This window comes from Pelmatolapia mariae, linkage group LG17, assembly GCF_036321145.2.
Source record: "Pelmatolapia mariae isolate MD_Pm_ZW linkage group LG17, Pm_UMD_F_2, whole genome shotgun sequence".
In the NCBI taxonomy this organism is placed as follows: domain Eukaryota; kingdom Metazoa; phylum Chordata; class Actinopteri; order Cichliformes; family Cichlidae; genus Pelmatolapia; species Pelmatolapia mariae.
In genome coordinates this window covers 8604835-8632780 of record NC_086242.1, presented here as the reverse complement: position 1 = coordinate 8632780, position 27946 = coordinate 8604835, and the positions used below count along the sequence as shown (strand labels likewise).

Here is a 27946-nt window from a genome sequence, read left to right as displayed (position 1 = left end):
CAACCGCCGTTAAACACAAAGAAGAAGAAGAAGAAGAAGGCTATGGCGGAACTCCCACAGAGGCCAGCAGGTGGATGAGGAGAGACCCGAGGCGGCCGCCGGTCTGAGTGTCAGGTGAACTGAACTTCAGGTAAGAAGTTATGACCTGCAGTCTATCTGGGTCAGATATAAACCAAGTTTAGGTGTAGTTTATTTTCGTTGTGCTGACTTTTTACAGTCGGTTACAATAACTCCTACTGTGTACTAGCTAGCATGACCGGTGTTTCAGATCAACTGCCGTTGGTCGAACAGATGTGTGGCAGTCTTGCGTTTCAGGAGCTGCTACTGACAAACCAGCAAAAAAAACCGCCAAATGTGTCATCTGTGACACTTGTTAGTTCATCTCAAACACACTCCGTCAGTCTTGATGCTGTTGAACAACAAAATGTTTAAAAATGTTGTGAGTTTACCTGGTGATATCCTCATGTGCGACGCGATCGCGAAAACAGCAAACAATTAACACCACGCCGATGTTGTTCACAGGACAGCGAGAGTAAACGATCGGGAGACTCTTGTCGTCGTTATCGTCCCCCTCACACGTTTTATTTCTCCGGTTTCAGTGTTTTTGCTTCACAACTAAAGCGTGCAGTTTACTTTGTGTGCAGTAACATGGACTCGAGTCAACCAGCGCCACCTCTGGCCAAGTGCCACAGCCTACAGCCAGATCAACTTGTGACACACATCTGCACCACGTTTGAATTCGTTTCATGCACAATACATTTGTACCTTTCAATTGTGTCTGTTTGTTTTGTGCGTCATGCAAATAAACCTTTGAAATGAATGAAATGATATCATGTATTTATTATTGGCCTACATTTGTACAAAATTCCAAATTATATACACAAAGTCATAGAAATCACCACTCCAATTGGTCATCATGATTTTAATATTCTCTTTTTTCATAACAATGAAATACGCCTTGCACAAATATGACACATCAATGGTTCATTAGTGTTGTCACATCACATTCTGTAAGCATCTTCTGTCTGTGTCCTTTCTCTGGAAATGAATATTTCCAGCCAATATAGGCAATCCATCAACATGGCTGGAGAGTTGGTAGTTAGTCTGTATAAGTGTGGTTAATCTAATGAACATTTGTAAGGAGATGGCAGTTACTGTGAATTTACAGCAGTTACACAGTGATTAGTAATAAACAGAGCCAGTGAGAGTGAGTGGATTTAAGAAAGTCAGTGACTCAGGTGTGTCATCTGTTTTTGGGACTGGAGGAGACGTAGAAATCTTTTGTTTTAAATCTTAGTTAGGAAGATTCCTGTTTTAAAACAAGCACTTTTTGTGAGAAATGCAAGAAGTACATCTGTAGAAAGCACACAATTACATTCTGTCCATCATGTGGACAAAATTGAAAATGTTGAACATTGAAAAACTGAGAATGTTGGGCAAGTTCAAAAGAAATGTGTTTGTAAGAACGAAAAACCTTTACCAAATCGTTCCTAAAATAGTTATGGAAAGTCTAACTGTTGTATGTCTGCGTTCCACATGTTGATCTAATGGAAAATAAAGTTGCTATTGTTTTATTGCAGTTTTTTGACAATTCTGAGTGGATTTACACAGTACGGGCCAAAATGACCCGCAACAAAATCAATATCATTTTTTTGTTTTTCAACATAATATAAGGCTTAAGTTCCAAAACTTGCATATGATCTTCAATTTTTAGCAGATCCAATATCACATAGCAGCTGGAGCAGTCTCAAATGGAGGTCAGTCCACTGCTGCCACCTGTGGCCAAGTACCATATCCTACTACTAGATTAACTTGTGACACATCTGCACCTGCTGCTATGATCACATTGAGTAGAGGCTGAGTGGCTGCACTTACACCTGGTACATCCAAATCTACCCACAAACATGTTGAAAGATGCAATCCCAGCAATGTGGATTGTCAACACTAAAAACAATCAGTAAGCAAAGACAACAGGGATCAATTTTTTCTGTTTATTTAGCACCCACAACATTTGTAGTCGCCTTCTGCACAGGGGAAGTCCACACACACTGTGTGGTACCACTTTCCGCAGAAGGTGCATTCAATCTGCAAGATTGAATGAGATTGTCAGGGTCATTGTCTGACTGTTTGTTACTAATCACCTGCTGTACATTCACAGTAACTGCCATCTCCTTACAAATGTTTATTAGATTGACCACACTTATACAGACTGTATATAACAACCAACTCTAAAATGTTTGTTCGCAGAGAAAAGACACAGGCAGACTACGCTAACGACATGTGATGTTACAACACTAGTGAAATATTAGTGTCATTTCATTCATTTCAAAGGTTTATTTGCATGACGCACAAACAGACACAATTGAAAGGTACAAATGTATTGTGCATGAAACGAATTCAAACGTGGTGCAGATGTGTGTCACAAGTTGATCTGGCTGTAGGCTGTGGCACTTGGCCAGAGGTGGCGCTGGTTGACTCGAGTCCATGTTAGTGCACACAAAGTAAACTGCACGCTTTAGTTGTGAAGCAAAAACACTGAAACCGGAGAAATAAAACGTGTGAGGGGGATGATAACGACAACAAGAGTCTCCCGATCGTTTACTTTCGCTGTCCTGTGAACAACATCGGCGTGGTGTTAATTGTTTGCTGTTTTCGCGATCGCGTCGCACATGAGGATATCACCAGGTAAACTCACAACATTTTTAAACATTTTGTTGTTCAACAGCATCAAGACTGACGGAGTGTGTTTGAGATGAACTAACAAGTGTCACAGATGACACATTTGGAGTTTTTTTTTTTTTTTTTTGCTGGTTTGTCGGTAGCAGCTCCTGAAACGCAAGACTGCCACACATCTGTTCGACCAACGGCAGTTGATCTAAACACCAGTTGATCTGGAACACCGGGTTTCTATATAGCTGGGTGGGTGCTTTGATGTTACTGATAGTGAACTTTATTTTATTCATAAGGTTAGTTAGAGTTGCCAACCCTCCCGTATTCACAGAAAATATTACGCATGTCGTATTGAGCTGAAAAGGAAGAGTTTGTCCCGGACATGAGCTACAATGAAAAAGACAAAGCTGGAGTTATTCTGTGTCTTTGCTGCACAGCTGCTGCCTCTTCTCCTCTCATTCTCTCCCCTCCCTCTCCTGTTGCTACTTCAATCATGAAACTGATCAATGATCAGCTGATCGGCTTTTATCTCTTGTTTATTTATCACTCACTTTGCACCAGAAAGAGGAAACCGCCGGATGTCGCACTAAACAACAGCAGCACGTTTAAGCTTGATCAGCTGTTGTTAGAATTTATTTAATATTAATTTCTAGTATCAGCTGATGTTTGCTGGAGCCACAGCTGTAAAGCTGCTGGTCATGATATCGGTTTGGTTATCTGGTGAGAGGGAAACATGGTAGCAGGGGCGATTCTAGGGTCAGAGCTTTGGGGGTGCTGAGCACCCAGAGAGCTGCTCAGCCAGGCAAGATCAACTTTACTCATCACGATGAGACGTCTTCCCTGTCTCTGTCAGTCCCTGCATCCCTACATGTCTCCAGTTGTCCCGAGTTCTCTCTGTCTGTCTCCTCGGTGCATTTAAACCCCTGTACCTCCCTGTCCTCATCGTCTGTTGTCCTCGTCTCTGTTATCAGTCATCATAATTTTACCATCTCTGTGCAAGTCTGCAAATTTCTTTATTAAATCATAAGATTCTTAAATTCATCAAGTCTCTCTGTGCCTGGGTCCTCGTCACGATACATGACATCACTGTTTTGCAACTTTGCCTATGGTACAATGTATGCAAAGATCTTTACTGCAGGTACTACTATGGAAACCACATGTTCATCTAATAAAAGATGTACATTTGTCCGCAGGCTACGGACAATTTTAAGTTTTACATTTTAAATATGCTATATAAAATTCAACGGGAGCAACAGGACGGTCAGATGTTGCTGATTTTACTACAGTGTAGGACGGGTTGTAGGCAGGGCCATTTACCATCTACCATAACTGTGCAGGGGCGGGTCTAGCAAAGTTTTGCCAGGGGGCCAGGTAGGGCATTAACATGGAAGGGGGGCACAAAGAAATACTTTTCTTTCTTATTCTCATTTAAAATGTTTAGCTTTTATTAAATAATTGTCTGAATTTTACAACCAAAGTTTTTATCTGATGTAAAATGTATAGAAATCATAAATTTACCAACAAGACAGTGTACATCACTGTCACAACAGCATCTGTTTTCATTCAAAGGCTTTATGGCTTTTCCTGTAATACCTGGTGGGCTGGTCTCTAGTCAAAATGCCTGGGTCGATTTTTTTGTCCCAGTCCAGCCCTGCCTACAACCCGTCCTACTCTGTAGTAAAATCAGCGACATCTGACCGGCCTGTTGCTCCCGTTGAATTTTATATAACATATTTAAAATGTAAAACTTAAAATTGTCCACTGAGAGAGGACTTTTTATTAGTGATCTTAACAGTATTTTTTTTCATATTAATTTAATTTGTTCATCTAATTGAATATAATCTATTTGTATATGATTGTCAGTCCAAAGAGGAAGAGAGGAAAGAGGGGAACGTGAGGAGAAAGTACAAGGTCAGGAAGAGGCAGGTAAGAAAACAGACAAGGAAAAGTGACAGGCAAAACAGAAACCGTTCAACTGCTTGAGAGAGTTGACTACCAAAAAGTGATAGACAGATTTGCCAGTCAAGGTGAGGCAACATGGGTTAAAATAAAATTTAAAAAAAATCTACAGAGCCATAGTAGTATCTGCAGTAAAGATCTTTGCATACATTGTACCATAGGCAAAGTTGCAAAACAGTGATGTCATGTATCGTGACGAGGACCCAGGCACAGAGAGACTTGATGAATTTAAGAATCTTATGATTTACTAAAGAAATTTGCAGACTTGCACAGAGATGGTAAAATTATGATGACTGATAACAGAGACGAGGACAACAGACGATGAGGACAGGGAGGTACAGGGGTTTAAATGCACTGAGGAGACAGACAGAGAGAACTCGGGACAACTGGAGACATGTAGGGATGCAGGGACTGACAGAGACAGGGAAGACGTCTCATCGTGATGAGTAAAGTTGATCTTGCCTGGCTGAGCAGCTCTCTGGGTGCTCAGCACCCCCAAAGCTCTGATCCTAGAATCGCCCCTGCTACCATCAACCCAACATACTACACAAATGCACGGCAACGCCTTGAAGTCATTCTGTTGTTGCCAAAGAACTGATGAGAAAGATGTTTGACGAGCTTAATCTATGTGTTAGCCAGTAGTTTGTGTAGGAGTCATATGAGCTGTTCCTTTTTTGATTAAGTGGGTTGGTTTAAATGCACTCACTGTATTGGTACACGGGTGTGGGGCGTGACTCATGGGTGTGTTAGGTGATAAATGTGGTTGCACTCACCTGTTCACGGCACCTGATGTTGGTGAGCAGAAAGGTAGGGTGAGCATGAGGCGAAACCTTCTGTTGACTGCAGCTTGAGCGCAGTTATGCAATAGGCCAATGTTGTAATTTGGCATAGTAAATGGTGCAGTTATTTGTGCAGTCTGTGCATTTGTTTAAGGTTTGAGCCCGTGTGCCGATTTGTATAGTGGACAGTTGTGTGTGGAATAAAAGTAGCAAATAGTACAGAGGTGTATCTCATGTGTTTACTGTTGCGCGTCATCTGTGTCCTCATGTTTAGCCTGCCGCGGCCTTTGGATGGAGGAGCCGCAATAGTTTGGATATACAGAATGCTGGTGGCATGAATGAAAATTTTGAAGCTTCGTCCAGCGATGAAATTGAAATCATAATAGGGAGGGATTCTTCTATCAGGTGGAAAGATGAATTAACAACAGCAAAATTACAATATGTAATATGTATTTGTAAAGAAATATTATAGACAGTTTTGAAAGATATAGATAGATCTGTAAAGATGTCAAGCAGCTTCTAGATGCTTAAAGGAAGCAGTAAGGTCAGTTTCCATTCTGGGTTTTCAGCATTAATAAAGAAACCTGCAACAAGGTGAGTAATGTTTGAGGTCCAAAAGAAATCAACACAGACATTTTTGACAGTGCTTTTCTACCTGAACATTCAAAGCGCTCTGTACAGGTTGCCTCATTCACACCTGTTCATAGAAGCCCTTTTTCTGTGCTTTCTATCTAACATTCAAACACATTCATACTCTGATGAATGCATCAGAGAGTGACTTGGGGTTAATGTCTTGCCCAAGGACAGTTAGCATGCAGTCTGGAGCAGCCAGGGATCGACCCAAAAACCATCTGATTAGTAGATGACCTGCTCCACCTCCTGAGCCACAGCCGCCCCTTTTAGAGGTAAAGAATCAATTAGAAAGTAAGTACAGTAATTTTTTGAGGTGATTTGATTAAAAAATCATTTTTTGCTTCTAATTACATAATTAAGGTGTAATTACATCTTCCAACAATTGATACATTGTCATAAACGTATCATTTATCTACTAAAAATACATAGGAGCTGGCGTCATGTTGTGGAAGCTGCCATCTTGCCCCACCATCATACGCTGGCTGAGATGGGCATCGCTGCTCCGCCTTTTCATGTTTTATGTAAGTGGCTTTATACATTTATACATACATGTATATTTTGGTGATCTCTTTCTCAGTATGTTTTTCTTCTTATGGAAATAAGCAAAGATGAAACCAGTTAATGTTAGGCTCCAGTGTCCTAAAAAAATCCCACCTTTCCCCTGATAAACAAATTGATTGCATTCTCACATTGTGTGGGAATTGATGATTAATTACAACTTCGATGAGCCACTTCAAAGAAAGTTTCACCTGCGTGGTTTGCGATACATGTGGCAAGAAAGTGAGGTGTTGTGGCAACACCACTAACCTTGTCAAACACCTCAGAGTAAATCATATCACAGAATATGAGGAGCTTATGTTGAGGCGAACTGAAGAGGAGGAGAAGGACAGGTGCTGCTAGGGTGAGACAGACGTCTCTCAGGGAGTCCTTTAATGCTGCAGGCAGGCAAGGTGTTCAAATAGCGCACAACTTCAGGTTTTTTATTTCTATATGATGAACTCTGCATTATTAAGTGATAAGAACAAGTAATCTGATGTCCTGTAATCATTATGACGCTATAATTTGAGATAAAATAAAAGAGTAAAGTTTTTGTACAAAGTATCGGATCAGTATCGTCGATACCTCCCTGAATTTTACTTGGTATCGGACCGGAAAGGAAATCAGTGGTATCGAACATCACTAGTGATCAAACGTCAGGCCAAGCTGGAAGTGATTCCTGTCTTCTCTAACTTCTACAACACTGTCCAATAGAGACACGTGAATGAAATGCAGCGTCATTAAAAACACTGATGATCTTTATTTAAAAATGTAATATATTTACATCTGAATAAACTTTTAGGCATTACGCTGACGGACGGATGGATGGACAATGAATGCTTTCTCGTCCTTCTTGTCATGCACCATGGAAGTGTCTGAGGGGCTTTTCCACTTGGAATCGGGATACTGTGTCCACACTTCAGAGGTGGAGTTTCCAGTATCTCACCTGGGCCTCATCTGCAAACAATCAGCAGGAGGGCTTCTTAAACCAGCGCTGCCTGCTACTCCTCGCCAGTTTGTTCTGCCATCTCCAGTGGTAACTAGGCTTCACCTCTGCTCCAGTTCTGGCTTGCTCCTTCCCTGTGTTTAACCTTGTTTTCCCTGTGTTTAGGTCTCCTCTGCCAACATACTAATCCTACCCTCAAACTCCCTTACCCGTCCTGCAACTTCTTCTCCCTCTGTTGCAGAATTCCCGTTGGATTGTTCCCATCAGGAGCCAGGTGTTCAGTCTCTCGATAGCTTTTCCTCTGGTTCCTGCTCTCTGCTGACACTCCTAGCTCGAGCCACGTTCTCCATTCCCTCTCTTTAAGCAAAGTCTCATAAATAGTTTAACCATGTGCATTGAATCTGCATTTGGGTCTAAGCTTTCTATGGAGGGAAGAAATCATCACAGTGACATCTATTCAATTTTCAATTCAATTTTATTTATAGAGCGCCAAATGACAGCAACAGTCACCTCAAGGCGCTTTATATTGTAAGGTATACTTACAAAAAAAAGCCCAACAATCATATGACCCCCTATGAGCAAGCACTTTGGCGACAGTGGGAAGGAAAAACTCCCTGCTAAAGCTATCCACTAAAGAAAGAGAAATATATTTTTGTTTCATTTTTTATTTGTCTTCTTCTTCCTTCTGGGATTTGGAAGCAACAAGTAAAGTATGCATATTATACACAAAAGCAGACTTAAATGATCTGACACATGCAAAATGTAGCCAATTGTTATCATTTTATTATCATTTATTATCATCTACCCTGTGTTCTCAAAACGAACACAGGGTAGAGAGATGATGGAGGAAATGAAAAAGAAGAGATTAAAGGACAGGTAGAGGGGGGGGGTGGAGGGAAAAAGGAGGGATAGATAAAAAGAAGGAAAGAGACAGGGCAGAGAAAACCCCAACAATCACATGACCCCCTTTGAGCAAGCACTTTGGCGACAGTGGGAAGGAAAAACTCCCTTTTAACAGGAAGAAACCTCCAGCAGAACCAGGCTCAGGGAGGGGCGGCCATCTGCTGCGACCGGTTGGGGAGGGGCAAGGAAAACAGGATAAAGACAGACAGAGGTTAACGAGTACAATTCAGTGCAGAGAGGTCTATTAAACATAGTGGGTGAAGAAGAAACACCCAGTGCATCATGGGAATCCCCCGGCAGCCTAATGCTGGGCATACACTGTGCGATTTTTGGCCCATTTTGAGCCGATTTTTCAGTCGTGCGACCGTTTGGAGGATCGTGTGTCGTGCATCGTCTATATGGGGTAACGAGAAGCGATTAACACTTCTCGACCAGCTCCCGATCATCAATCGTTTGCTGGTAAGAAAATCAAACCTGTTTGAAGTCCTGTCGGTTGTCCTGAGGGCATCACCGCAGCGTCTTACACTGCGCACGCGCAAACGCAGAAATGAGAGTGAAAAGACTCACCCCTGCGAGTCAATCGTACAGTTTGAGCAGGAGCTGAATAACGCGACTGAAAAAATCGCAGCACAGTGTATGCCCAGCTTATTGCAGCATGGAGGATTCAGGGTCACCTGAGTAGGCCATCAGCCTTCTAAAAGGATACTGAAGAAACCCGTCGAAAGAGTGTTAGTCTTCATCACTGCTGCTGCTGGACTCAATTGAACACCTCCGAAATTTGCACACAGGCAAGTATTCCTCTTCTTCCTCAAAATCCTCTCGGGAACACTTCCTCGAGCCTCCAGCTTCATGGTTGCCAAGCTCTTCGTGTGCATCTTCAAAAAGTTCATCACTGCTGCTCTCAGAGTGGTCGTACACAGCTGAGCTGGTCCCCGAATCAGAGTGTGCAAGCCTGGATTTTTTGCTATCACGCTCTTCTTCGTCAACATCTTCCTCTCTGGACCTTTTCGTGGATCCACCGGGCTGCGGTTCTTCTTCTGTTGACTGCTCATTGATGTCCTCATCAGCAATATTACCAACACGAGGACAGCCCTCGCCATCAGTGTCAGAAGCAGAGAAGAAGTCAGAGTCATCATCAGAAAACTCCTCGCTCCGTCTGATTCTTTTGTATGGTTCCACATCTTCTTCATCCATCTCTCTAGACCTCCTCCTGGATACACCTGGCTGAGGGTCCTCTTCTGGGATGTGCTGGTCAACATCCACACAGTCTTCAAATGCCTCATCCGAATCCTCATTTTCAATGCCAACAACAACCACAGCATTATGATCCTCATGCTGTTCATTGTTGACAGCATTGGCATTAAATTCCCTTACATTAATATTTTGAACGATGACATTGTTGTCATCGTCATCATCATCGTCATCGTCAGTGTCAGTGTCACCGTAAAGGTAATTGTCATATTGTTCCAGCACTGAAGTTACTAGCCTATCCACAAACAAACAAATATCACAAAGAGCAAGATAAAGATCGTTCGCGAAGCCCCGGAGTCCACCAATATCTTCGTTAGCTCGTCGGTTAGCTCGCCGGTTAGCTCGTCGGTTAGCTCGCCGGTTAGCTCGTCGGTTAACTGGTTGATTAGCAGGTTCCTGATCTCCACTTGCAGTTGATCGTGGGTTAACCTGTTGGCCTGCAAGATCATTTAATCTTTTAATTAGCATCCATAACTATCTGCTGAAAATCTGTTTTTCATCAATTTCAAGACTGAGCACATGTGCTTACCGTTACGGTTGTTTTGTGATCCATCACCACTTTCACTCATTTTGACTACAAGGAACACAAAACAGCAATGATCACTAAACCTCAACTCAGAATGTTCAGAGAATTTGCTTTTTTGGTGATGACTTTAGGCTGCGTCCGAACGTACACGGCTATGTTTGAAAACGGACGTTTTCCTTTTTCGTTTAAAAAAAAAAAAAAATCCAGTCCACATGTGCAGCTTTGAAAAAATATCTCCTTCCACATATAAACGCTAAAAACAAAAAGACAAAGCTGCGCTTTCAAAAATAGCCGTGTACAAGTGGACGCAGCCTCAGTTTCTCAGAAATTCCAATAGTTTGTTTGAGAACAAAACTTAAGTCTTCTCTATTTTCCTAAATGAACAAAATAATCTCAGAAATAATCGTGTTAAAAGGAGCTTCTGTCACTCCAAGATATGATTAAGAACATTTTCTAATTCATGTATAGTTTGTCAAATATGACATCAGCTGACAAATAGTTAAGTCTTCATTTGTTTTCCTGGAAAATATAGTCTAGTCTTGCACAATGTAAAGTACATAAATACTGTCCTGGCAGGCAGGAAAATCAGGCTTCATATATTTAAGTAAATGATCTTAAGTTTACAAACTGAAATGTGAGCTTACTTTAGTTCTTGGTAAATTACAGAGCAGTTAATCCTCGGGGAAACGTCGAAATGTCACTAAATAGTGGTCTGCGTTCATACGGTTGCAGTGTCTTCAGTTTTGTGTTCATATGCTGATGTTTTCATTCAAAACATGCTTAAATGCTGTGATGTCATTTTAGCATCAAAGACTGTAGAATGTGCAGAGATTCTTTTTACATCAAGTTGTTTGATCAGAGTTTGATATCTTTTAAATGGAGACAAAAAAACAGACAGAAGTGGATGTAAAAGACTAAAGCAGTCAATGTGTTATTATTTTCATTTATTCTAATAGTTCCTGTAAAGTTCTACTCTAAGAGATTCATCTTGGCCTTCATGCAGGATTAAAGCTCAATAATGAGGACACACACAAAATATAAAACATTTATGATTGTTAGGCAAAGTTATCAAAGCATATATCCACTAATATGGTCTCATTCTTGCTCTGCGCCCTCATTTTTCCCTGGAGGCATCGCTATGGCAACAAAACATATAAATATAAACTTTATTTGTACAAATCTGTGATGTTGATGTGCACAACGTGGGATTCAGACCTCGGAGGGTTACTCAACAAATCACGAAAAATTAGGTTTAAATTTCTGTTCATGACGGTGCAGATTTCTGACATTTTGTGTACTTTAAGCATTTAACAATTTGATTGTTTCTAATAAAAACTGTGTGAAACTCAAGTTAGACCTGTGTTTGTAAATGAACCGCCCCATGTTGTGTAGCTTTCTGGATTTTATACTTATTGGGCTACATATTAATTTATTATACAGGCTATACAGTAGATCAAATCTAAACTCACATGTTTAAAGTGTTTAATCATGTGGGCTACAGACAACAATCAAGTTATGGCCTATATTGATATGAAAAACGTGCATACTTAGTGCATTTGAATCATTTTAACCATATGTAACCACCTGCATGTCATGGTCCTGGGACTTCTACCTGGTTTTTTGTGTGTCTTGTGTTGTTGTTGTTTGTTTGCCATTTAATACTTGTACAGCTGCTGTTATCACTCTATATTTCTTCATACATTCTTATATATTTCTATATTGTGTATTTGTGTATTTTGTTGTACAGTTATTTTATTTTCAACTTTAATTTATATTTTTATCTTGTTCTTTCCCAGTTAAATTTACCCTTCATTCTAATTTGTTGTTGTACAGTTATTTTATTTTGAACTTAATTTTTATATTTGATCTTATTCTTTCCTAGTCAAATGTACCATTTTAATTTTAATTTTCATATTTATTTCTTATCCTATTCATAGTCTTTCTTTTTTCTTCTTTAGGTCACGAGCAGTTGTGTAAGCATTTCACTGCATATCATACTGTGTATGACTGTGTATGTGACAAATAAATAATTGAATTTGAATTTGATTTGCTGTCAGTTTTAGGGTCCCTAGGTTGTTCTGTTAAGATGTTGCTTATTTGATTTCCCCTCGTGACCTTACCCCCTGTGTGCCCCCTCTGTGTATCTGCCAGTCCCCATGCCTCATTTCTCCTCCTTGTGTTTTATTCCATGTTTTCCCCAGCCCGCTACGTCTGTGTTCTCTTCCAATCTGGTCTGCGTCTCTGTGTGCTTCCTGTTTTACTTTGATAGTCTTCCGTCAGTGTTGTGTTACTCCTGCCGTGTCTCGTTATGATTATCAGTGTCACCTGTGTTCCCCGTGTGCTCCCACTTCCCTCGTTAACCCTCTGTGTATTTATGTCCGCGTCTCCTACATTTCCTACATAATAGAGCTATAATAAATGTTTGTTTGGGGTCAGAAGCCAGTTAAAAGCTGTACGTGGTACCTGAGGCGGTGCTGCACTGACCAGATGTTTCTGGCTATTTGCTGGTTCAGCCTGCCTATCACTGCAGCTCTCGGCTCTTATTGGTCAGGCTGACGGCATGCTCACTCAGCACAATATAAAACAGAAGAGGGTAACAATAGAAACATTAGTGCTGTGTGTGTGTGTGTGTGTGTGTGTGTTGTAAAGACAGTCCAAATCAGGGTTTTAAAATGTGTTGCTGTCTCCATCCAGCATCAAAGCTGCAGTGAAATTTCCTTCAATGAAATTTTGGCTCAAAGGAAAACAGTGTTGTTATTGTCAATCTCCAATTAAAATAAAAGTGTAATTAAACCAAGGCAGACTTGTATTGACTGGACATGGTAGAATTCTGCTGAATTACCCCCTTTATTGCTGAGTCATGCAAATGGTCTACAGATGGTCGCAGGAAGTGCTCCACCGCAGTTTTCCTGGGACGCCACGACTTTCGACTCTCATCTGATCAAGCACGAGAAAGCATGAGTCTGCACCACAGCTGCCTGAATGCAAAGCAGGGAGGATCGTGTAAGGATCGCCAGAGTCGGCGTCTTTCACCGAGCCACAACTCAGTCGACATTTAAATACACAGATGTGGTTTTTATTCGTTTGAATACGACTTATGCTCAAGAAGATGATCTTTAACACTTCCCCATTCCTGGTTACTCTACAAGTGAGAATCATCAACCATGAGAGCATTGCAAATATGAACTTCTAATGCATATTCAGCTCCATTTGTCATGGTTCAGAAAGCAAAAACAGGCTGAAGGCCCCAAGATGATGACATCTGTAGTTCAAACAACTTTAGCGTTAAATATGCTCCAGTTAGCAGCAACGTTCCCTCTAATTTTTCATGTGTCCGAGCGAACACACAAACTCCCTGAGCGTCCCTTGGACCACTGTGAGCAACAGCACACGTGTGCAATGTGGTCACGCTAGCATCCAAGTTACATGGTTTATTAAAATAATCAAATTACAGCATTTGTGTTAGACTACTTTTAATTAACTGCTTCAGCCCACTTACAATGAAAATTTAAAACTTGTTCATGACCTGTGCAGCATGTTAACACTATTGGAAGTAAAAATAACTTGAACTCCAGTTTTGAAAACACAACCTCCTTTTTTTATATATTTATAAAGCTCTGACTTGTAATATGAGTCTGTGGTCTGGGAGAGAGTCCTGTAACTCTGTCTGCAAAATACAGGATATAATGACCAATGTTGGGCAATTAATGATATAGTTACTACTTTAAAAAAGTAACTGAGTTATGCAAACAACAAAGTTTTTTGCAGCTGTTTTTACCTAAAAATGCAGCCAAGGCGTCTTTTTAAACAAACATTTCAAACTATTTACAGAACAATCAGCTGTTCTGCATCAAATCTGATGCCACACAAATTATTTGTGCCACTCCAAAAAATAATTTCTGTCCACTATGAGATGAAGGAGAACAACAGCCTGATACCTGCAGGCCTGACAACAGTGGATGTATCACTGCTGTAACACCTGTAACATTCAGCAGTCGCCTCATTGTTCTGACACACACAATGGTTGTACACGTTGTCATTAACGTGGCTTCACTCGTCATCAGCCACGCCGCTTTGCTAGCTAGAACGCCGGTGTGGGCGCATAAGGGCGCTGTCAGAGCCTGTCAACCACGTTGATTAGCTGCGTATATACGAATGTGAATCGCATCAATGGCTGGACTATGAGATAAGGTGGCATCGTTCTAATCCCATAGCTCACTGACTCACACTGCAAAACAGAATTGTTAAAGTATTTATTTTAATTTCAATTCAGGTTAGATTTTTTTTGTGTGCAACACAGATTTTCTGTGCGCAGAGACCGTGCCAGCAGTGCGCAGCTTAGAGGGAACATTGGTTAGCAGTGACGCTGATAAGAATGTGTGCAGGCTGGGAGCACAGAAGTATTTACTGTAACTTAGGGGGGACCCACAGAGTCAGAGCACTTCAGACTAACGGGCCTGTCTTATATGTCATCAGCTTCTCCAGTGGGACTGAAGCCATCCATCCCACCAGCCAGCGGCCCTTCGGGTGAGAGGAAGGGCCCCGTCGTCATGGCGCCTGTCAACGTGGAGCCAGCCGGGCGAGTTTGTCCTAGAAAGCTTATTTGCCATCTTCACCTTGCTCTCTGAACGCAAGAGCTGTATCATCATGGCTGAACCACTGGTGAGCGGCCGAGCTGCGATTCTTTCTTTTCTCTCCATGACGCTTAGTCCACTTCTGTCTGTGTTACAGCATCATAAACACGCATTTTGCCCATCTTACTTCATTTTATTAGTCATAGTACCTTTTGATGGCGGTGTTTATTGGCTCAACATTTTATGCAAATCTCAGTTTCGACCTTTTTTACTCTCCAGCCGAGCATTAAATGGACAAAGCAGTAAATCAGGGAAGGCCTTCTCTTTATCGCTGTGTTTACTGGATTGTATTTTACCTGAGAAACCCACGCACACTCCACAGTCAGCGATCAAATAGAAGCTGTTCTCCACCTCTGTCTGTTCTTATCTGGCAGGAGAAGCCGCTAAACAAATCTCTGCAGAGGAGAAGAGCCACAGTTTGACCAGGTGTGTGCGCCTCATGTGGACACATACTTACTATACACTGTCACATATTCTGAACAGGACTAACCTTTTTTGCCATCCTTTGTCTCTTGGCTCCCTCTCTTCTTCCTGTCATCTGTCCAGCTGATCAGCTCTATGAGTTCTCTTGCTGGGTACTGCCTGCCATCCATCCTGAAGACTCTGTTCGACTGGTACAAGAGGCAAAATGGCCTGGAGGACGAGTCCCATGAACATCGACCCGGGGCCAAGTCAAAAAAGAGTGAGAAGATTAAAATATTGGAGCTGTTTGTGCACATGAACACATGAACTGGATCATGAAATACTTTCCTTTGAAAGGATTTATTCCAAGCAATGTAGGCGCAAATATTCCCAAACCAGCCTGAAATCAGATGAGGATGATTATGGTGATGGTCGGTCATTGCAGAAGGTGAACCGCGTTAAAACCACAGTATTCAGATATACATATACAGTAAGTACAGTGGGATGCAAAAGTTTGGGCAACCTTGCTAATAGTCATTATTTTCCTGTATAAATCGTTGGTTGGTACAATAAAAAATGTCAGTTAAATATATCATACAGGAGACACACACATTGATATTTGAGGAGTGAAATGAAGTTTATTGGATTTACAGAAAGTTTGCAATAATTGTTTAAACAAAATCAGGCAGGTGCATAAATTTGGGCACTTTTGTTATTTTAATGATTTCAAAACTTTTAGAACTAATTATTGGAACTCAAATTGGCTGTAAGCTCAGTGAGCTCCGACCTACATACACAGGTGAATCCAATAATGAGAAAGAGTATTTAAAACCACTTAAGCCCCACGCCCCCGGTATCGGGGGCAAAAAGGAGGAGATCACGTTTAATCGGTTATAACACGGGGTGAGAAATATAAGTCCAGACATGTGTGGTATCCACAGAAACCTCTGAATCTCAGCTAAAATGTCATATAAACCATTTCTACAACCACCAAACACACCGAAAACAAGCCGCGATTAAACGAGCAGTTACGTAAATGCGCAAAGGTCCGCTAAACAAACAAAACCGAACCAGAAATTCTTTAGACTTCATGTAACCGGCTAAAGATAGGCTGGTTAGCTTCCAGGGCTATCACTGACTGCACACACCAAGTTTCACCACACTCTGACCAAAATTCATGAACGTGGCATCGTTATTTTGAATCTATTGGCTAAAACGATTAAAAAGAGGTGTCAATCATGCAAATTGACCAAAAGAAATCAAAGTTACAGCCCCTCGGAGTTTAAAGGGCCAGAGGCCAATGAAGCGCTCTATGCCCACTGCAGTAAAGGGCCATTACCATGTAAATGTGTGGTTAATTCTTCCAAAATATATTTTTAAAAAAAGCATTTTTAGGCCTGTTAATAAAATTTATTACTTTCTGCTCTTTAATACCTAAAAAAAATCAACTGGCATGGTGTCCAATTGTGTGCCAAAATTGGACATTTTTGTACAACGTCTGGATATTCATGTATTGACAGGGCTGTAGTTTTTCACTGTTTTACTTTAGAAACATAAATCTTTGCACAGATGATGCTTATATGTTGATTACTGGATTTCTGGAACCAAATGTGAGCTGAGGCATATTTTTAAAAGGGTTATATGCTAAAAATTACAAAAAGAAAATTAGGCGAGAATAAAATCTACTTACTTTTTCTGTGTTCCAGTCTCAGTAACTTTGACACAGTAATATCTGCTTTAATATTTGCACCTCTGATTAAATTTCCCAAGTGTTAGCTTTATTTTGATACCAAGATTGTAAGGACAGAGTTTGTAATTGCAGAGAAATAATCAATTTAATTTGGGCATTACATTTTCGAGCAGGAAGCTCAGAAACCCCCTTGGGGCTTAAGAGGTTAAGGGGGTCAATTCTAAGTTTCCCTCCTCTTTTAATTTCCTCTGAAGAGTAGCAACATGGGGGTCTCAAAACCTAATTACATTGTCTTCAACGTTCCAGCGAATAGGTTTAAGCTACAAACCTATCAAGGGGAAGGACACAGAAAGATGTCTCAGAGATTTAAGCCGTCTGTTTCCACAGTTAGGAACATATTGAGAAAATGGAAAACCACAGGCTCAGCTCAAGTTAAGGCTCGAAGTGGCAGACCAAGAAAAGTCTTGGACAGACAGAAGCGACGAACGGTGAGAACAGTCAGTCGACCCACAGACCAGCACCAAAGACCTACAACATCATGTTGCAGCAGATGGAGTCGCTGTTCGGCGCACTTTACACAAGGAGATGCTGTATGCGACAGTGATGCAGAGGAAGCCTTTTCTCCGCCCACAGCACAACAGAGCCGCTTTTTGTGTTGCCAAAATTTATGAGCCTGCCTGATTTTGTTTAAACAATTATTGCACTGTGGTGGCAGATTTCTTTTTCTCGTGTGTTAATCACATATTTAATCATATCATATTAGTTATAGTAATATCACTTTCTCACTTTACTATAGTAAGAGCACTCCTGTCACTAGTTGCATGTGTTCACCTGCGACATCATTGTGTGTGAATGGACTTGAGAAGACTGAGCTTCACATTTGCCATACTAGGAGTTGAAATGGCAAAGGAAGAGACTGAAAAGAGTGAATGACAAAAGGCGAAGCTGAAGAAGAACGGCCCACTGGGACACGCCACAACTGTGAACTGCTGCAGATGCATGAGAGAGACAGAAGCTGTGAGAAGTGGGGAGAAGAGAGCATGGAGGAAAATGAAGTCTGCTGTTGTTAATGTGAGAACACATGAAAATTGGGTTGGAAAACTGTGGCCGGCTGTCTTGTGGAGGTTCAGAAAAGTCCGTAGGATCACAAAAAAGGTCAAAATAAAACGCACACAAACACACATAAACAGAGAAATGTGAAGGAAAGGCAGCTTTAAGGACATGCCCTGCTGACTCTGCAGCTCCACTGCACACACATCCATTACACCTGCCTGCTAACACACACACATGCAATGAGTGTGTGTTAAAATAGTGTAAATTTAACAGACACTTGTTATCAAATGTTGAGTGTATCCACTGCTGCCAATTAACTCTCTATGGTTGCAGGACTACAGTTTAACTTTTGTGAAAGGGAAAAGAGATTCTGGTTTGACCAACCAGTGATCAGACAATAAATTTGGTTGTTAATATAGTGAATTGTGAGATGCTTTCTGCTTGATTGGTGCAGCACAAGTAATTTACTGATGACGGAAATCCTCTTCTGTGATAATATTGATGAGTGGATTATTAAAGTGAATAAGATGTAGCAGAGGGCTGAGTTTCCTGTTTCTGATGTATGGGTGAAGCTTGCACCCAGATACACACCTCTGAATACATCAAAACAAACTTGTTTTGTGAAATACATCATGACATGTTACACGTTTACTTTTGGAGGGGAACAAGGAGAAAAGCTAAATGAAATGATGGGTCTGTGAAAATGAAAAATAAGTGAAAAAGCACAGACCTGGGGAAGAAATTCACATTCCAGTGATAAAACATTGATATGGAAGCTTTAAAGGGTGAACACTGGTGTTGCGTGAACTGTGCAGCTGCTAATAAAAAAGGGGAAAAAATTATCTGTGTATAAGGTGGAACTATGTTGGTTGGCCCCAGACTTTCCAGCATTGTGTGATATTCTGGAGCAGTTGTGGGCAACCAGTAAATATGATGTGGGGAACATGAACAGAAGCAGTGACTGCAGCTCTGCATGGCAGGTTCTAATCCCTACAGCATGTTGTGTCACCAGAAAGCAAAACTTTTCCTGTGATTTCTGGCAGATTTGGGGTTTTTTTTGTTTTAGTACCAGGCTGATTTTGCCAGTTAGGTTAGGGTTGTTTTCTTTTTGTAAGAGAAACACAGGTTTATTTTTATATATATATTTAGACATGTCCTGAACAAGGCCTAATATGTTTGGGTTTTTTTTGTAACGGTGCACTTAGGAAAAAACCTTTAGCTGCTACTTTTCTGTGTTACTGATTTTGTGTGGAGAAAACTGTGTTTTACTGGCTGCTTGTTGGTTATAGTAAAACACTGTACAGTGGGAAAATGTGTATTCACTGTGAAACACATGCTGTATCACTCCTTTCACAGAAAAGGAGGGTTGACCACATGATTCACAGCAGCACCTCTGCAATCTGTTGATCCAGACCTGACCTCCAGACGCTCCGCGGCTAATGTTTGTTTTTCTGAGGGTCTTTGTGGAGGATTCGGCACAGACACAGACATGCATGAGTGAAATGAAGCAGGTTGTGCAGTGATTACAGAACATCTTAGTGTGGGGCTCATTATCATATCATTGTTGAGCTCAAAGTGTGAAAACAAGTGACATTACTTAAGAAAAATTACTGGTTGCAGTAGTTTTGATTAAACATATGGGATGATCCATGATTTGTGCAAATTATGGACACAGTAATGTTTTAATGATTTTGGGGAAATAAACTGCACGTGGCACACTTGTGTCTGTGGTGTTGGATGCCTTATTGCTGCTATGACCCTGCATTTGTTTGCAAGTGTGAAGTTTGTATTTATACACCAATTTTGGTTTCTAGGTAATTGTGGTGTGGATGCAGGCTCCAGACGGAGCCAAGAGTTAGACCCACTTAACATGACATTAATGCTGATTTTATTCTCTAACACAGGGTTTACAGGGCTAGAGAGAAGTTACTGCGGAGGAGAAGCCCTGATGTTGTCTGAGAAATGATCTAACTAAACCTTTTCTTTTGTTGTTCTCCTAGTTCTGATGAGTCGACTCATGGGAGAGACCATGTGTCAAAAGGAGGGATTCCAGGTTTAACATGAAACAATGTTTTCTATGTTTTCCACGAGTTTTTTCTGATGTTTTGTCCATGGCTTTTTACTGTGGTTTGTGAGATAATAGTTCATGTACAGGTATTAAACCTCTACAGGGCGTAAGTCCATGTTCAGATAAGGTTTTGATGATCTATAAGTAAACGTCACTGAACTGAAAGGAAAATGTGGTTTGATGATGGTTGACATGTTTTCCAAATGGTTAGAAGTTTTCCCTCCTAGTAAAGAGATACAGGTGCAGCAGCCAGAGTATTACTAGAAGAAATCATCCCAAGGGTGGAATCTCCTGACTGAGACTGGGTGCTGATCAGAAGTCTTCAGAGACCCAGCGAGAAGTAGGAAACACTCATGGCATAGCTGACAGCCCAGGCAGTGGTTGAGGTCAAAGGTCGTGCGGTTTGGAGCCCTACTAGCCATCATGAGAAGATTCCAGAACCACAGCAATAACCATAAAGCTGCATTGGAATGAGAGGGTTAGGGGTGAAAAGAGCGCCCTCCTCCAACAAGAGCGTGCCAAGCTCTACCTCAGCGACTGCAGAGTGAGACTCTGTGGCGCCTAAGAGGGATCAGCGAATGAATGCAGATAACACCTGCTTAAACAGCCAATCAGTTTCCCTGGAAAGCTTAGTATGTTTTTACCTTTACGTTTGTGTGACGTTTCTAATCATTTTATAAATGATATGCATTTACATGACTCTCTGAACATCACAAACTCAGAGTCCTGAGCCTGAGTAAAAGTGATTGGAGTAATTATAGCATGGGGTAGCTAGACTGATTATCTAGCATGTCAGTTCCTGATGCGTAAGTGCATTAGGCCCTCATTGTCTGAGTAAACATAGTAAGGCATGTGTTTGGTGAGCCATGTGTGCCTCAATCCCTAATAACACGGGGGAAGAGGGTCTTTTACAGAAACAGTTAATAAATTGGGAAACATGGGTCGATGGATTTAATGATAAACTGCGAAAAATGTATCACACACTGAAAAACTTCCTTATCTTAACAACGGGTTCTTATGAAAGAGCAGCTTGAAGTTTTCTTTGCAGATGAACAACGAATGCTGTTTGACCTTTGTATATGATCTCCTTCGAACAAAGGGTGGAGACCCAGATGGAGAGAAGATGACCATAAAATGTGAATTTGTTTTTTCCGCCTGACTTTAGGGAGGATGCACATTGTGAATTCTTTGAGTGCACAATGGTGCTGATGTTCAGTAGTTAGAAAGGTGATGGCCAAGCAGAAAACGAGGTCATAATTGTCTCTGTGAGGGAGGAGGTATAGCCCCCCCGTGAGAAGGGCCCACATGTGAGTTTGTGGATGTTCTTTGTCTGTGTGTCTGTATATAAGATGTGAGGCCGGTGGCCACAATTCAGAGATGGTCCTGGTGTTTCACTGGGATGCTCTCTCCACATTGCAATGTGTTTATTAAACCCACTTCAAATCAAGCTCACTGGGTGTGTTGCAGGTTATTGTTAAATTTTCCACAACATGCACACTTTCTGTAAATCCAATAAACTTGATTTCACTTCTCAAATATCACTGTGTGTGTCTCCTGTATGATATATTTAACTGACATGTTTTATTGTACCAACCAACCATTTATACAGGAAAATAATGACCATTAACAAGGTTGCCCAAACGTTTGCATCCCACTGTAGATTAGACTTGTAGTCACGACCACCTAAACCGAGACCAGAGGGTATCGAGACCAAGACGAGACAAAGATGCTGCTTCGTTTACGGGTGTCAGGCATATTTATGTGGTTTTGCTTTCGCACAGCCCTCCTCACCGCTCTCTGTTTTTCACTTAATGATATTATCCTATATCCTCGCATGTGATTGGCCACAATATGGAGGGATTGGAGCATAGCTGAGCCACTGTGTGAGAGCTGAGCAGCCAAAGGAAATTAAGTGAGGGTAGAAATGACTGAAAGATTAATAGGATTTGTTTTGAGTGTTGCTCAAAAAAAAGAATGACTTCATATAGGAAAAAAATATATATCACATATGCAGGAAACCTTATTAAGCAGCAAGGCAGAACAAAGTCGGGCTGTATCACAGGGACTAAACCCCAATTCAACCAGACCCAGAACTGATCCAGAATTAAAACAGGACTACAACAGTTCAACATCAGGACTACTGAGGACTTAACCAAGACAGAAGCAGAATCAAAACTAGATGATAGTAGCACTGAAAATCATCATAGACCTGCACTGCACTTATTTTTTAATTCTACCAAAGTCCACTATTTAGATTCAGAAAGGTTTATATAATTATTTAGCCTTGTTGTGCAAACAAGCCTGCATAACTTAATAAATATAGAATTTGAAAAGTAACAAATGGTTTCTCGTCTGATTTCCAAACACAAAAGTTCAACATATCTCAAACAACAATCACTTCAGTATCGCTGTCATCAGACCTGAGTTTCACTGGCTCATCGACTCATATGGGACTCCTTTCATAGTTTTACAGCCTCCTAGTGATTAAATAGACAGCAGACAAACTGACATCTGAGGCAAACAGCAGACTGACAGCCTTTGCTTGTACTTTTGCCCTGCTGTTTTCAGCTAAAGTAGCTTCAAGATTTAAATAATCCTTTGTTCCACTCACTGACCGTATCAGCTTGTTTCGGCTCTGCATTATACATGTGTCATGTTTTCAGAGTAAAGTACTCAAATCAAGCCCTCTTTTACTTTAAAATCGTGTTTATAATTCACTCTCACTCATTGCATTTAGTTGTTGTTGTTGTTCAGAACTTGCACTTTCCAGGATAAATCATCATTAGACTGCATTAGCACAAAATTGACTTTATAAATGATCTGAGCCCAATTTCCATCCTCTGCATGTTGATTCCTCTGTTAGAGGTTCTACTTATAACAGTGCATTCAGTATTCAAAGCAGTGTTACAGTTTTTAAGTTAAAAACATGTTTTTATTTGCGGTGCATGTTTCTCCTCAGGTCTCTGTTCTCCTCCTGACCTACCTGACTCTGGAGTAGTTCCTCGTCATCGTTTTCCCTTTTAGCAATTTGCGCCCAGGCAAACTTCAGACAGGGGTAAGTTGCACTAGTCATAATAATGTGCCTGATGAAGGTCATCCAACTGTTGTCTTTGTCCACAAACTAATTATCGCTCTTATTTTGAAGAAAGACTGGGTTTGTGCTGCTGGAATATCATCTTTAGGTTGGTGTTTAAGTGGATCAGAAAGTGTGGAACAACCTTTAAGACTTCAGTGAGAGAATTTGTTTTTAAAGCACAAAAAAACAACACATGTTCAAGTTACATCAACCCAACAAAACCCTCCTCTGGCATTAACATCAGCACACAAACTGTTAGCTGCGAGCTTCATGCCTCCAGTAGGTGTAAAGTGCGGGTGGCTCATTTTAGTCCACTAGTAATCTTAGCTGTAAGGGAAAACAGTTTGTGTGGAGAACAAAAGAGTGATATCCTTTGTTCTATTGGTATGATATGAGGTATAAAGTAACCCCTGAATATCACCAGAAGTCCCCAAAATACTGACCATTTCCAGATTTGCAAATTGCAAATCCAAACAATGCAAAATTGTTCATTATCACAAAATATACAAAGTGTAAAGTACAAAAACTACGCAGTACAAATCTGTGAAGCAGAACTGTCGGCTTGCACACTTTTCCTCAGTTCAAAACCGCTTAAATACTGTTTAATACTGTATGAACTGCATAACGCTGTTTGATAGTCCCAGCCAGCATGAAAAGCATCTCTTTAGGTCTGAACCTGGTGGCTTTCCTGGTGATTGTATTCTCCTACTGCAGTATGTTCTGCTCCATCTTTAAAACCGGCATCACTGCCACCGACCTGAGGAGCAGACTGCACAGAGATGTAGCTATGGCCAGCAGGTTTTTCTTCATAGTGTTCTCTGATGCCCTCTGCTGGATTCCTATATTTTTGGTGAAAGTCCTCCCGCTGCTGGAGGTGCAGATACCTGGTAAGAAGTGAAACAGCTGCCTTATAGTATCTTAGAGGTTTTACATGGATTTTTAATATAGGTCACTGTGTTACTTTATAGAATAGTTTGCTGAAAAGCATCAACACAGTTCAATTTCTCTAAATGTCAGTCGCTTGTGAAATGTTTCCTTCCTCGGGATACTATCTCCAGCTGGGTTGTCATCTTCATCCTCCCCATCAACAGTGCCTTCAACCCCATCCTGCTCACCTTGACCACCAGAGAGCAGGTGGAAGTTTTACTCTGTCACTGGCAGAGGAAACACACATTAAAGAAAGACGGCAAAAGCCTTACCTCGTCCAGATCTTTATGGAGACGTCACAGGGTCTGTGCTACAGCCACCCGTTTACCTCCAGCAGGTGTCACTTATAAGCACAGAACCTCGCTATGCCTGATGATGTATTTGTAGAGAAACAGCATTTTGTAAGCTACTTTTTATGGTTTTACTCCATCTTTAAGAACAAAGTGTGCTTCAACAAGACTTCAACAGACTTTTGCTTGTAAATAATTAGCAGTCACTGTGCCGTCTCATCGCCCTCTGACATTTATAAAATGTGATGACAACCCCAGAAACAAACACCAACCACCCTCAGCAGATGACTGTCTCAACATGCCGTTCAAGCTACGCGTTGACTTTATATTTGCAATGAAATTTGAAATGAAATCATTTCCATTTATTCACTTACCTTCTTCATAAGGTGATACAGGTACATCCTGGAGAGTCATGTAGAGGCAGACATCCACCAATGTTCACATTCACACTCACATCCAGGGTAGAATCACCAAATATCCTAAAATGAATATATTTGGACACAAATAGTGGTTTTACAGCTTTTTTTCATCCCTGGCTTAAAATTCTTTAAGTCTATCAAGAAAAGTGTTTAGATGACTCTTGTAAAATGCACACATAGATCCTAACCCGTCACTGTGGTGAACTTTGTATGAAGTTTAGAAGCTGTGGGACAAACATAGAGGGACTGGCAAATACCAGTGACACAATATTAATGGATCACATATTTTTATATACAGATAAGCTTTCCAATTCATCTCTCCCCACCTACTGGTTTCTTTGTCTTCTTGCCCTGCAATTCCTCCATCCTCATCACTTTTTGGGTGTCTGTTTAACTTTCCCCATTATTCTTGCTTTCATGTCATATTCTTCCATTTACATGTATCTGCTTTGACTGGACTAATGTTGAAACTGAACCAACATGCTGCAGAGTCTTTGTGCTATAGTCATGCTGTTTAAGAGAACTGCTCTGAACTCCTCATTTGACTGACTGCAACTGGATGAAAGCATTTTGTACACGCATGTCATGTTACATGTAATTAACTAACTGACCAATGAGGAGACTGAATTGTGACACTCTGAACATCTGCGCACGAGACGTTGCAGCTGGACTTTTGCAGTTTTCTTTCATGTTTTGATGACTCTGATTTTTTCTATACCAGTGCACCAATGTACCTTTAAACAGCTGCTTTAACTTAGTGACAATCATTAAAGGTGGAGGAGTTTACACACTGAGGACATGAAAAAGGAAAGCTGCACAGATAAATAAAAATGGAAGCAATGGAATCCCAACAAGGCCCTTTTTTCCTGTTATGCTGTTTTGATGTGCATATGTTTACGTTTAGTGTATAAAATTCGGCACGGATCCTCTCGGTGTGAGTTGTGTGCTTTTGATTGTGTTTGTTGGTGTCAGGCTCTATATTGGTTTCCTGAAAGTTCTTTCTTTTTAACTGAAATACAAACAATAAAAAGACATGAACGAACATGAAGCACAATCAAATAATTTTGGCTGTTTTGCATTTTTGGTCATTCTTTAAGGCTTTCTGTAACCTGAAGGGAAGAAAGCGCAAGCAAAAATAACCAGTGGTGTATTTTATGTCAATTTTATTGACATGCACACAGAGACACACATTTCCCTATTAAACAGCACTGGCATGTTTCCCTCTGTAAACCCATTCTAGATAAACTTTCAGTTGAGCTCTGTATCCCTCTCTGTCCACATACTAATAACTACCAGCTACACTTTAAATGGTTACTTTTTACTTTCCTGGTTTCCTTGGACATGGGATCATTTATTAAAAACACCTACATTTAAACATCCCTCTATCTTCAGTTTATTTTATCAGAATCCCTGTTACCTGAAGTACTGCAGCAGCTTTATTCCTGGGGTCACAAATCCTTACGTTTTGATGGTTTGCTATAAAATACACACACACACACACACACACACACACACACACACACACACACACACACACACACACACACACACACACACACACACACACACACAACAAAAAACAGCTCCTCAAAGCACAAATTATGACTCATATAACTTTTACAGATCCAGGCTCACGTTAACAGTTTCTAACCACAGTCAAAAGTGTTTCTCTCTATCTGCAGTGACACCAATTCTATTCCTTAATAGCTCCATATAAAAGACTTCTTATAACTACATCGGTTCTCGCTATGGGTAATACAAATTGTCCTCCTTGCTGATTTTTTTGTATTAAAAAATATTAATAAAATATACATTTTTAATACAAAAAATTATAAAAAATATTTGAAAAATAAAATTCCTAATCAATTTAAATGAAATAATTATTCAATTTAAAAGCATAATAAGTAATGTTTTTGTGTAGTATGTTGAGGACTTTGTGTATTTTTTGTATTTCTAGCTTCTTTTTTGTTTTAGATGTTTTAGGTTGTATGGTTGATAGTGTAGCAAGATTACTTTTGTAAAAGACACTCTGTTATCAATGGGAGTTCTTGGTGAAAAAAGGGTAATAATAATCATGATCCAAAAATGAAGGGGTTTCACCTCCATATTACTTTGTGCAGCTACGTATCATAAAGGTGCCTGTTATTCTGCTGCAACGTGTCTGTGGACTTGCTTTGCACGGATTTTTCCTCTCTTGATTTGGCCTCACCTGTGGTTCTCAGCATCCTTTCATAGCAGGTGTCCTGCCCTTGGTCCAAGGTGCGCCCCTAGCGACACGTTTATGGAAACAGCTGCTAACCAATAGGAAGCGTGTCTTGCCTCAGTTACCAGCTTCTTGGCATTCGATTGGTTAGTAAGGGAGGGGCACTCATATCCCGAGCAGTAGCGCTGTCAGCGGAGGCGGCACATAGGAGAGAGATGAGGAGCACTGATGAAAATAAGCCACCGAATCACATAAACAAAGAACTGGTGCTAGGAAATGATCATGTAGCGGCCGAGGTCGACTAAAAACTAACAACAAAACTTTGAACAATAAAAGTATAGATATCCCCCCTCCGAAAAAAACTGGTTTGTTCCAGCTCGCCTCTCCTCTCTCTGGCTTTAGCGCCCTTTCTGCCAGAACAATGGTGGCTGAGACACAGCGGAGCAGAGGTGTACGTGCGGGGCTTAAAACAGGACATGTTAGCCGCATTTACCTTCCGTTACCCTTTATATAGTTAGGTAGGAGTCAGACCATGTTCCTGCAAGGTTCAGGAGGCTGTAAATATGGTGGTTGAGTGGGGATTTGACTGGGGATTCAGGTTTTCGGTGGAAAAAACAAAAATGATGTTCTTTACCAAAAGAACAGTGAGTGAGACTTTGACATTGAAACTGTATGACGAGGTAATTGGGAAAGTGAGCTCTTTTAAGTATTTAGGTGTTGTGTTTGATTCAAGACTGACATGGAGGGAGCATATTGACCGGATTGAAACCAAATGTAAAAAAGTTGTTAATGTTATGAGGTGTGTAGCTGGGAGGGGTTGGGGAGCAAGCTCTTCTGCTTTGAAAAGACTTTACCAGGCATTAATTAGATCTGTCTTCGATTATGGGTGTGTGGCATATGGTTCAGCAGCTCGTTCTGTGTTGAGACGTTTGGATGTTCTGCAATCGGAAGCCCTTAGAGTGTGCTGTGGAGCTTTTAAA

General features: G+C 40.8%; 1 long non-coding RNA gene across 3 annotated transcripts; it reads left to right on the top strand.

Annotated features, from left to right (window-relative positions):
• Window positions 1-29: 29 nt before the first annotated feature.
• Window positions 30-23263, top strand: LOC134646761 (uncharacterized). 3 transcript variants are annotated; one of them, XR_010096781.1, is made up of 8 exons: window positions 30-130; window positions 6211-6313; window positions 6471-6562; window positions 7381-7614; window positions 14681-14866; window positions 15213-15264; window positions 15385-15520; window positions 23011-23263. It is a non-coding gene; the product is annotated as an uncharacterized LOC134646761 (long non-coding RNA). The 3 variants fall into 3 exon arrangements; XR_010096782.1 differs by having other exon boundaries at window positions 6211-6332; XR_010096783.1 differs by having other exon boundaries at window positions 33-130; window positions 6216-6313.
• The last annotated feature ends 4683 nt before the right edge of the window (window positions 23264-27946 follow it).